This window comes from Netta rufina, assembly GCF_964035555.1.
Source record: "Netta rufina genome assembly, chromosome: 24".
Lineage (NCBI taxonomy): Eukaryota > Metazoa > Chordata > Aves > Anseriformes > Anatidae > Netta > Netta rufina.
The window spans coordinates 5,022,998-5,035,391 of record NC_140148.1 but is presented as its reverse complement, the minus strand read 5'-3'; positions in this window follow the sequence as shown (position 1 = coordinate 5,035,391).

Genomic DNA, 12,394 nt, shown 5'->3' with positions numbered 1-12,394 from the left:
AAAAATTACTTTGCAGTGGTAAATGTGTACTCACATTATCTTGACATTGTTTCTCTTTGGTTTTTACAACTATTCTTGATTTCTGCTTCATAAAAGGATGGGAGAGAACTGGCTCAAAGCAGATCTAGCCATTAACTAACTGTTTAGAGGCCATTAACACCTTCCCTTTGGCTATCTACAGGTCTCTTAATGGGTTTATTACTCTTTACTCCTTGTTCTGGCTTAAGTTGACTTGAACTGAATTAAAGTGTTTATGACAGATATAATGCTGAAAATTGGGTTAATTGGCCTTTTTAAATACCCCAGAAATTAATATTGAGCAGACCATTATTTACATGTTGCTTTAAATCTTTTTGGAGTTGAAATCTTCCCACGGGTCTCAATGTTCTTGATGAAAAAGTATCCCAATGAATTAAAATTGTTAGGAACAGGAATCATAGGTGAAGGGACAAAGGAACTAGCTCTCATCTGTACTATTTATCCCAGGCAGCTTGCTCTACTGACCTCCTGGCTTGCACAGCATCTGAGGGCAGAGAAGTATCCTGTCACTTAAGGGTTATTTGTCAATGTTATATTGACACATTTACTATGTCATTACATGGAGTGTTCTCATTTAAACAGGGACTGGGACCTGGGCAGAGGGAGAAAGCACAGTTGGATATCAAAGAATGATATCCAACTGTTAGTAGATAAGGACTTGTTACTGTTAGGTCAGAGGTTGGACTAGGTGATCTTGGAGGTCTTTTCCAACCTAGATGATTCTGTGGTTCTGTGATCCACCACTCTGTCCTTTTGCCTTAAAAAATTACATTTCTTGGTTGCCCAATGGACCAGTAAATTCTGGGCATGCACTAAACACTCTCTACACTGAGATCTCATAATCTGAGGGCAGGTAGGATGCTCCTAGGTGGTGGAAACTATTCCTGATGAACTCATTCTGTTTTATTCCCTCTTTGGGCTAATGTTGACAGAGTGAACTAAAGGGATTCCATTAGACACATTACTATACATTGGGATTCACACATTATATAAGTCGTGCCTGTCTAATCAGCACGGTCACTGCAGGCAAGAGCTCAGGATGGAACTGTTTTTCTACAACAGTACATTCTGTCTCCAGCTTTGCCATGAAATTGTTTTAATAAAAAAAAATCCACTTCTTTAATCTTCTAGTAATGTTATCTGAGTCAGTGTTAGCTGCTGACAGATGGATTTCAGGAAGGGGTTATGAATCTGCTCTCTCATTTAGGAAAAGAGTAGGCTTTTTATGTCTCAAGGAGTGTCAGGTCTTCACTTTAGAGCTTTGTGTTTAGTGAGCTCTAGGTGACCCTGCTGAGTAGCGCTGTGATTGACCCTTGCAGTAGGAACAGTTAAGCTGTGCACTGGGAGCTATGGTCTATGGAACTCTGATGCATTCCTGCCCTGCAAAATCAACAGGACCTACTGAAGAAGATCTACAATTCATCTCACGTATAACTGAAAGTCTGCTTTCTCCCCTACCCACTTACTCCTGTCACAGAGTAGAAGTTGAAAGCTGTTCGAGGTGGCTGATGGGCTACAGGCTAGATGGTAGCCTCATTGGACGTGGCTGGTGTTTGTAGGGCCCTTGAGGTCCTCCCCAGTTACCTGCAGAATGAGCTCATTTTGAAGTGAAGCTTTTTGCCTTGCTCAGACTTGCTTCTCTTTTCCACTCCTGAAAAACAAACAACAACAACAAGAAAAAACGCACTGTATGCAAGTCAGTTGGTCTTCTCCAATGACCTGGTCCTGCTCTGCAGTGAGCATGGAAGGAAACACTTTTCACTTTCCTGTCAGGAGCATTTTAAATTGGTAGGCTTCTTTCACCCATCCTAAAGGCAAGTCTGGCTTTCACACAGTGAAAAGTGTTATTTTAGTAATATCCTTTTTCTGTCTCCCAAGTGTAATGCTTCAAACGGGGTGAGTGCATTTCAGAGGCATGTTAGGTGTTGTGCACAACAGGCTAAAAGACAAGACCAGAAAGATGGTAAGATGATTATTTAGGCAGAGAGGAATATGGTCAGACTGGTAGAACTTGCAGCTTAGGTTATTTGTATCTTTTGTGGCTGAAACACTGATGTTAGTGGGAAACAGAGGATAGACTTGTGGCAAAAGGACTAGATGCCTGTATTTAGGCAACTAGATCAAGCCCCCTCAATGTGGGTATTTTGGGTTCAGTTGGGCCTCTGACGTTTTTTCAGGCAAAGAGACGTTTGGGTCTTTGACGTTTTTTCAGGCAAAGATTCAAGGCAGGACGAATCCTTAGTATGAAAAGATATATATATATATATATATATATATATATTTTTTTTTTTTAACGTATAGCTCCTGTCATATGGACGTATAGCTCCTGTCATATGCTTTTGAGATGGTGTCACCAAGTTCCTTGTCACTGAAAATCCTGGATCTTTTGAAATGTGCAGGGATTACCTCTAGTTATTTATTTCATTATTTTTTTTTCCAAACCATGATCTATTTTGCCATTTGACCCATGAGCTATTGTAACTGGCATCACATTGTTTTTATCTAGTCTTGCTACCAGGGATTTTGAGATGGCATTGCCCTTTGTTTTGAGTATTGGGTTAACAGTCTCAAGGGGATCTCACATAAACTTTGTAGTGTTATAATCAAAGAATAATGTAAATAAAGTGAATTGAAAGGTAAGGTTGTGCCTGGAAGCCCTGGCAGCACAGGCAAAATGTTGATTAAGAGCTGGACAAAAGATACTTGATAGGAAAATTAAGGACTGGTTTCTCATCTACCAGAGGGGACTTCTGTGTCTGCAGCTCTATATCCTGCAATGCTCAGTGCTGCTTGTTAAAGTGGTAAAGGTGGAAAAGACCTGAGGAAGAGACGGTTCATTCTGTGGTATGATTGGTTTGAATTTGGGCTCAGTGGAATACAGAAGATTGGCATCTGGCTGTATTAAGTTTTGGTTGTTAACTGAGCTGTCAAGCCAAGTCTGGACAAGGAAGTCTGATATCCTCCTGGCTTTGCTCTGCAAGCTCAGCTCAAAACCTATTTCAACTCTTTCCTGTCACAGTTTAAAGGCTTTTTGGTCAGCCCCTGCCAACCAGAATAGACAGCTTTTCAATGTTTGGAAACCACATGATGAGTACGGATGGGGAAATAAATAATTATTGGAAATTCCACATGAGGCCTGGGGAAAGGACTTGAACATATTTTGTGTTTAAGGCAATGTTGATATCCCTCCTTTCGGTATCCTTGAATTCTAAGAGTGAGGAATTTTGCCTGAGGCAGATAGCTGTTTTTTCCTTTTTTTTTTTTTTTTTTTTTTTTTAATATTAATTTTTATTTATTTCTCCATTCAGTTATCTGTAACTTTTTTACTGCCTAAACTTGAGATATATTGGGTTGATGTTCAGAGGTATACTTTAGTTCAATTAACACCAGTGAGAGGCTTTATGTTGCCAGGGAGCAAAACATGGTTCTGCTTGGCGTTCACTATTCTCAGGTTTGAACTGTAGTTTCTTAAAGAATCAAGACCAAGCAACATAATCTTAAGCAATGCTCTTCTGCCATCTCCTGGAGATCTGAGATGTAAAGAGCTGGGCCTCCATTTGATGTGTGTGTGAACTTTTTAATTACACTGTGCACCTTATGGTGTACTACAGATCCAACAGATGTGCTGCCTCTTCTCTTATATGTGCCAAGAAGTTCCTGAAATGACAAGCTGGAGATACAAGGGGTTCATATTTACATTAAAGTCTTTTTAGCAGCATAGGTGTATGTATGACATGGCTATAAAGCAATTATATTCCAAGTACAAATGTACCTTAGTATGGCTACTGACACTAAAAATCTGAGCTGCACATGTTTTCCTGTATAGTTTTTTTTTTTTATTATTATTATTATTTTATTTATTATTTAGGATGACTTCTTTTCTCTGTACCTAAGATCCAAGAACCCTGAGAAGTGACAATTCTCAGTGTTTCCTACGAGCTAGCAGGAATCCTCACTACTATGGAAGGCTACTTTGCAGTCACAGGTTACTCCCTATCCCTGTGTGCTTGCTTGTACAGTTTTTGTTGCTGGTCTTGGTGTTTTGTGGTGCTGGTTTGGGTAGTATTGTGTCCAGCATGCTTAGTGCAGGAGGGAGATAATAATCAGAAAAGGTTTAGTGAGGTGTGTTTAAGTTCTGGCGTGGATTTAACCCACTGTCTCCAAGTTAAGAACTGACCCTGCCTGGGAAGAAATCATGTATCTGGAGAATGGACAAAAAATGATTAGACACCTTAAGGATCCATGCAACACTGTTGCTGTGGTGGAGGGGCAGCACAATGCTACTTTTGGGGGTGCTTTATTAGATCAATAAAAATAATGACTTAAGCCAAGAAACATTAATGAACAGGGTAACAAACCCCACTCATGCAATAACCACTTCTGTGCCCTTGGGCACCATGTGTAAGACTGGAAGGCCAATTTGCAACAATATAATGTTGTGAAAAAAAGCTGCAAATGACTCAAAAGGCAGTGGTTTAAGGGAAACAAAACATTTGACTACCTCAAGATGTTCAACTTTTGTGACAAGAAGTATGGATATTATTTATATTTCTTTTCTATCTTCTAGAAAGAAAATGGTGCTGTGGGTTTTAAGTTGCTTTATGGTCCTGCTTGTACCCTGTCCTAGTTTTTATATAATCTGTAACTGATTTTCTTTTGATTATAAAATGCATATTTGTGTGGCTGGCTGTGTTGTCCAGTATTGCACTAGTGTCTGCTCTGCTGATGTTCTTGTCAGTCAATAAATATGAGTTGATTTTGAAAAGTGTACATTTCTTTTCAAGGAAAATCACTGGGAAATAGCTTTGAATAACTCCATTCCTCCACTGGCACATTAACTTTATTCCTTTAGTTTTTCTTTACCTGTACCCTCCCCAGAACCTACCTGGAAATGTCCATTTCTGCCCATCCAACACTAAGGGCTGCCCAGGCATGCTGAGTTCAGGTATGTTTGTGTTAAAAAGATGTGACTCTAGTGAGACAAATCCTGCCATAATTATGGCTGGTTCATTTCCATAAGCAGCACAACTGTTGCTCAGTTCTGCCCTGGTGCCCCTGGTGGTTCCTTGTAAGTTGTTTGCATGTGACTGGGCAACTGGACTGACACAAATGTTGCTCAGCCTGGAAGATTATGGGTAGCCTTTGTTCCTCATACTCTCCCTGGGGCAGTTGTCTGAGGGAAGCCTGTGGATGTGTAGAGGAACACCAGATCATACCTTCTGCAGGGGGGGATGACACCAGACCAGTAGTTATTCTTGCCCTTCAGCTTGGGCACATGGGAGCTGCTGGCACCAGTATTCCTGAGCAATGGCTGAGAGTGGGTTTACCAGATGAGCCCAAATAGCTTCCCCAGACTTTGATCTGGCACCAGGCCACCGCAGCATGGAGTCACCTCATTACATCATGGTGCTCAACAGTGACCACACAAGACCAGAGGAAGGGTCATGGCCACAGGATGCATCTGATGCATGTGCCAAGCTAAGCCCTACAGGCAGCATGGATAGCTGTTGAGTCCAAGGCTCGGCACAATCCACAGCCAATGCATGTAACTGTCTGGGCACAGGTCCAGAGGTGCCAGTCATGGGCCACAGCAGAGTCACTTCATGCTGTGCTTTGCTTTCTTGTTGGGATCTTTTTGCCCCATCCTTCCCCCACCAGCTCACTTGTCAGCTTCTGCACATAACTTCTGAGTTTCAGTTCTGGCCTGTTAGAAAGAAGGATGGCGTTGCTCAGCCCTAAAGTTCTGCACAGAGTTGTCCAGCTCCTTGGTACATACTGAGCTGGGTTCTCCTAGGTAAAGCATGCCAGCGCATTGGTGAAGATAAATAATTCAAGACACTCATGGGTCCTCTCCCAACCTTTTGCTCTCCTCTGGAGGTTCCTGTTGTCTCCTAAGGTCTGCCATAGGCATGGGTTCACCAAAGTCGTGAAGTCCACATGAAAAGCAATACTTCTGTGTGGACAGGCTTGATGAGGTCAGTGACATTTTCTGGGGAACTCAATGAGACAAAGAGTAGCAGATCAAGCACATGCCCCAGCCTAGTCATGGCTCATGACCAGCCTATTTTCCCCAGGAATTCCCCCCCACTGTTCTCCTTCCCCCCTCAAAAAACAAAACAAAACAAAACAACAACAAAACAAAACAAACAAACAACAACAACAACAAAAACCAAAAAACAATTGTAATGAGGTAATCACTGGAAATCTGGGGAGAGCCACGCAGTGCTTCCACAGCAGCCTCTGGCTTCTTCACTGATGGCAACATGTGGCTTCTCGGGGACATGCCTGGATGCCTTTCTTATGGCTGGTTTTGCATCCCCATTTTTTCCCAGTTAATACTTCTCCTACCCCACTGAGGCAGTGGTATCTACTTAACCTGCTTCTCAGTGGAGGAGGTGCTGATCTCGGGGATTTTTGGGGTAGTCTGTGTCAACATGTGTTAAGAGCTCCTTCCTAGCTTGTCTCTGCTACCATATGAACTGCAGTGTCTGCCATGCTCTTCCTAGATGCTCAGCAACACAGCACAGAGACAACAAGAAACTGACTTTCAGGCAGATGAGGAAAAGATGCTGAGGGGAAGCAGGCTTGACCTTGTGCTGTTTTGAGTCATTTGCAGCCTGAATCTCTCCCAGAATATGGCCTTAAGCATAAGTATCCTAACAGGATAGTTTTGGTGTCAGCATTTTCATGGCACCAAAAGGCAGCAAGGTTGTTAGGTCCAAGGCCAGGGACTAAATGGAAACTTCAAATTTTGCTGTGAGAGGAAATGGCTCTAGAAGAGAAGGACCACCTGTGGAGAACATGTGAGATGGCATGGTCCTTCAGCAGTGCCAGGCAGCACAGTCTGGTCACACATGGGGCAAGGCAAGCCCTGAGCAGGCAGGTCATCTTCCTGGGATCATCTGTTCCTGCGCCCTGTTAGCTGGGCTAATCATGATGTGAGGTCTTTGTTTTCTCAGTCTTATCAGGCATACACACAGTGGAGTGGAGGGGTTGTTCATGTGCCACACTGGGTGGGTGCAATGAAACCTCCTTGTGCTGCTTGTTCCTGTCACGGTGGGATTAAAATGTCATGGGAAAGAGCTTCTGGCAAATGAGGCAAGTAGGATGACTGCTTGTTTGTGCGGCCATGCTGAAAATCCCCCACCTTGCTGGATGGAGAAAAGCTAGACCATTACGGCCAGGCAGGACTCCTGCTTTTTGGAGGTGTGCTGTGTTTGGGGCAGACATGCTGCCACAGGTCTTGGCCAGCCCTGCCATCTCTCCCAGTTAGCGGAGACCTTCAGCAAACTCTTTAGAGGCACAGCTCTCACTAGGCAAGAGAGCAGCAGGGGCCACAGGCACAAACAACATGGGCTAGTATGCAAGTCACATCTTAGGTACAGACAATGACAGAAATACCTATTCTTGATAGATTTGTATCTTCTAGGTCAGATTGGCTCTCTCTGTAGCATCATGGACAGTCAATGTCCCATTGCTTTGGGGGAGCAAGCAGCCCAGTGTCAGCAATTAATAAATAGCACAGATCAGGTTCCTGTTTCATGTCAAGGGGATTACCAGCACTGCATGACTCTGGCAATTCCCAGTCAAAATACTTTCCCTCTCATCCACAACTGCGTCTAAACAACTGTGCAAAGCAAACATTCAGTGACAGCTGCAAAGTGTGAGCTGTGTGTACTTAGCACAGATTTGCTAGTGTTCGCATTATCGTTCCTCATGCTGAAATATGATGATGCTGTAGCTTCTTCATGCTAGTGCTCTAACATGGGGTAATGCAAGCAACCCCGTAGCTGGAGGTCAGCCTAGTTACTAGTAGTTACAAAACCTAGTTACTACTTTTACAAAACCTCTTTTTGTGCTTTGGTTTCTGTAATGGCAAAGAACTTCCTCCCCAGTACTCAAGACATTCTGGAGTGTATGTTTGTACTTGCTTCAGATTCTAGTTTTATAAAGCTGAATGCTTCAGAGACTTCCAACCTAACTTTTGAGAGCTGAAAGCTTGAGCTGGAAATCTGAGTTAGTGAAAAGAAACAGACATCTCCTGGATAAGGCCATCTATAGTAAAAAAATAAGGCAAATGAACTCCTGTAGCTTTTCCAAGCTTATGCTAGGTGTAAGTCATGTAACTGTGCCTGAGATGGTACCTTCTGCGGTCTGTGATATATTTGCTAGTGCCTTTCTTCTGAAATTGTCTCAAAGATTTTGTGAAAACTTTCTGCCAGGACTTGTTTTTGAAATGTAAAAGTCATTATACCTTTTGCAGGCTTTTCTGGACCTAGTACGAGTTTCTTAGTTCCACACACCCACGTTTTATAACGGCTTCCATCAGAAACCTGAGCTGACAGTGTTGGATGATATTATTTCCATCAGCTCATAGAGAAACTACCTATTCCTATCAGCATTTAATGTTTTGCAGCACATTTTAATTGCCAGAGCATTTAGATAAGACGTTTTGGCAGCCAAGCTTGATAGAAATTACCCATCAAAATAAACAGTTCCGAAACCTATGTGTTCCTTTTAGCTGTGGATAGAGGCACATGTCACTTGTTTTCTGTGCCTACTGATATTCCTCATTTCCCATCAAGGTGCATGGTTTTCCCCTGAACTTACATTTCTCTTACATTTCTCAAAACATTGTCACAAAAGTTTTTCAGAGCATTTTGGAGATTCTTCTCTTTTTTGTTTTAGTAGAATATCAGGTCTGAAAATTTTGATGCCTCATTTCTCTCGGATATTGAGGATATTGACAATATCTGTTGGTAAAACATTTTGGATGCAGAAATAACCCCTAAGACTACATGGGAAAGATCTCTTTCAAAGTTGTAACTGCTCAGCTGCTAACCTTGTTTTAGAGGCCTTGCAGAACCAAAATTAACTACCTACAGTGACACCTTTAACTGAATGTACAATGTGGCACTTAGATTGTCAGCTTTGCTCTATCTGCTGCTAAGTTCTTTCCTATATCATTACAGGCAGCTGGGAATTGATCTTAGATATTAGATCCTAGGTCCAGCACTGCATGTGTTGAGCTAGAAGACACTTTTACTTTAGTGCCAGGTGCAATATCATTTGTAGTGGCATGTGTGTTCTCATGTTTCTTTTGCTTTGCACCTCGATAGAGCCCTGCTTATGTAGAGATATTGTATATGTCTGTGCAAAACTCTGTGCTTAACAGTTTTGTTACATTCTTCCCTCTGCCCCCCCCAGATCACTTCTACACCTCCAACTACCTATACTACTCTTGGAAGTTTTGCAAAGACCTGTCCGACCCTGATAGGTCAAGTGACAAAATTCTCTGTATGCATAGGATGCAGAAGCTAACCAAGAAAACACCTTGTGCTGCTGAAACATCTCCAGAAGGAGGTTTTCATGGATTCAGCTCTTACACATTAAACTAGTTATTCTTCTGACTCACACATTGGCTGTTGGAGGAGCCTTTGGAGTCCTGCTGTGATACTGCTGTACTGATATAAATCCATGGCCTGTAGATGCTTTGATACCACCTTCTTGACTGCCATTTGAGCTGATTTGCTGGCTTTGCTCCAATGTCCCTTACCTTTGCTTTTTATTGTTTGTGTTCCCTCCCTCATCCTTAATTCAACCCAATTCTTTATCGTTCCCTTGCTGCTCTGGCCCAAACCCACCTGTATCTTCCATTTCTCCATCCCCTCTTGCTTTTAGTAGGAAAGTTATTCATGGCATTGCACTGCCCCAGGCAAGCTCCAGTGCAAAAATACCTAGAGAGCATGGAGGCATGGCTGGGGTTAGCAGGGTAAGCTGGGCCAAATCCAGATATACCTTGTAAGGCTGCTCAACCATGCAGGTAAAGACATATTATATGATGAAAAGGAGAACAGTTGTTGTTGGTCTCCCAGTTTCCTGTATTTATGCTCTGGTTTATGCTCATCTGCAGGGCACCTCTGGGACTTGTGCTTGTCTTGAGAAGAGCTGTCAGCAGGGTGTAAGCTTGAGTACTCACATAGTCACTCCAATTCCCATCAGAAAGTCACCTGGTCTCTCAGAGCAGGAAGATATATAAAGATACCTGTCTTTTTTGTGTTCCTCAGTTACAGTCCAAAATATAAGCCTGTTTTGATTTTCATATCTCTCTCTCAATAATGGAATAATTTCTCTTAGCATTTAATCCTTTTACTCCTCCACAAATTCAGAAGATCTAGAGATGGGGAGAAAGAAATGGAGGAAAGAAAAAAGAGCAACAAGAATGTGTCTGAAAAATTGGACATAAAAACTGGCGATAAAAAATATCTATGGGCACAAGTGACCCAAAGAAGAGCATAAACCAGGAGATAAATGTAGATAAGATGAAAAACCTTTCCACAGTTATGTTTGCCAGCAGATGTTTGCCTGTTTTCCTGGAGAAGCCCAGCAGCATGGAAGTCAGAGAAATAAAGATTAGCAGCTTGCTCTCATCCAGGTTGTAACTGCTATGTCACTAACTTGGGAGTGGGGGAGAATGATCCCTTCCCTGCTATCCAAAAACACCCTGAGGTCATCTGAAACGAGCACATTTTTATTAAAAATCTCCTTAAACATGTTTTCCCCTCCTCTTTGCTAAGCTGCTCTCGGCTCGCCCTGCGTGCCCAGAGGCTCTGAGAGCCACAGCCTGTGCAGGTGTTGTGGAGGACAGAAGGCTCTTCTCCCACCCTGGCTTTGGAAAAGATGGGGGAATTGCTGAAGGGGAAGGGTGACACACCTCAGGAACCAGAGCTGCCAATGTTAGGCTCACATTTCCTCCTGCTCAGGCTGTGGAAAGAGATGGGTCAGGTTTGAACAGGAGGTTTAGTCTGTGGCTTATAGCCCAAGGTCATATGAGATTTCTGCAAGACAGACAGTGGCATGTTGTATTAGGTTGTTTTTACAGCAATAACCCAGCGCCCTCCCCAACCCCCAGCCCCCAGCATCCAAGCATAGGTTTTCAGGGGCACAAAGCAGCATGTCCAGCCTCTCCTCTGCCTCATGGCACAGGAATCAAATGTCATCTTTGTAACTCTACTGTTGATATGTCTGTGACCATGGGAAGCCCCCCATTCCCACCCCCCAACTATTACTGTTTTGGGCAGCACTGTACAAAGATGCCCGAGCTGCAAGTAAACTTCCAGGTGTTACCAAAGAGCAAATATTAATTCTCAATAACATTATTAAACAAGGGCATGCACATAGAATCCTCCTCAGCTTTCCTGTAGACCCCCATTAGGCACTGGAAGGCTGCCATAAGGTCTCCCCAGAATCTTCTCTTCTCCAGCATGAACAGCCCCAGCTCCCTCAGGCTGTCCTTGTAGGAGAGGTACTCCAGCCCCTTGATCATCTTTGTGGCTCTCCTCTGGACTCATTCTAGTACTTCCATGTTCTGTTTGTGTTGGGGGCGGGGGGGGGGGGCAGAACTAAACACAGGGCTCCAGGCAGGGTCTGACAAGAGTGGAGCAGAAAGGGAGAATCACCACCCTCACCCTGCTGTCCACACTGCTTTTGGTGCAGCCCAGGGTATGATTGGCTTTCTGGGCTGTGAGCACATATTGCCAGATCATGTTGAGCTTCTTGTCCACCAACACCCCCAGGTCATTCTCCTCAGGGCTACTCTCAATCCATTCTCTGCCCAGCCTGTATTTGTGCTTGGGATTGCCCCAACCCAGATACAGGACTTTGTAGTTGGGGAAGTTTTGGGTGTCATGATATAAAAAGGATTGTGGGATACATTGTCAGGAATGTAGTGACAGGACAAAGAATAATGGCTTCAAACTAAAAAAAGGTAGATTTAGATTAGCTATAAGGAAGAAATTCTTTACTGTTATGGTGGTGAGGCACCGGAATAGGTTGCCCAGAGAAGTTGTGGATGCCACATCCCTGGAAGTGTTCAAGGCCAAACTTTGAGCAACCTGGTCTAGTGGAAGGTGTCCCTGTCCATGGCAGGGGAATTGGAACTAGATGATCTTTATGGTCCCTTCCAACCCAAACCATTCTATAATTCTGTGATCCTTGTGGGTCCCTTCCAGTTTGGGATATTGTATGATTCTGTGATTCTTGAGACAGAACATAGCCAGGACAGCAGAACCCAACTAACCAAATGAATAGTCTGTGCCATATGACATCATGGTAATCAGTAAAAGCTGTGGTGAAAGAAGGAGGAAAGGGAGTAGGTTCAGAGTGATGTCATTTGTCTTCCCAAGAAAACGTTATATGTGATGAGCCCTGCTTTCCTGGAAATGGCTGAATATCTGCATGTTGATGGAAACTACTGAATGAATTCCATATTTTGCTTTTCCTTCACACAAAGCTTTTTCTTTACCTATTAAATTCTTTTTATCTCAACCCACAAATGTTCTCAGATTTTACCTTT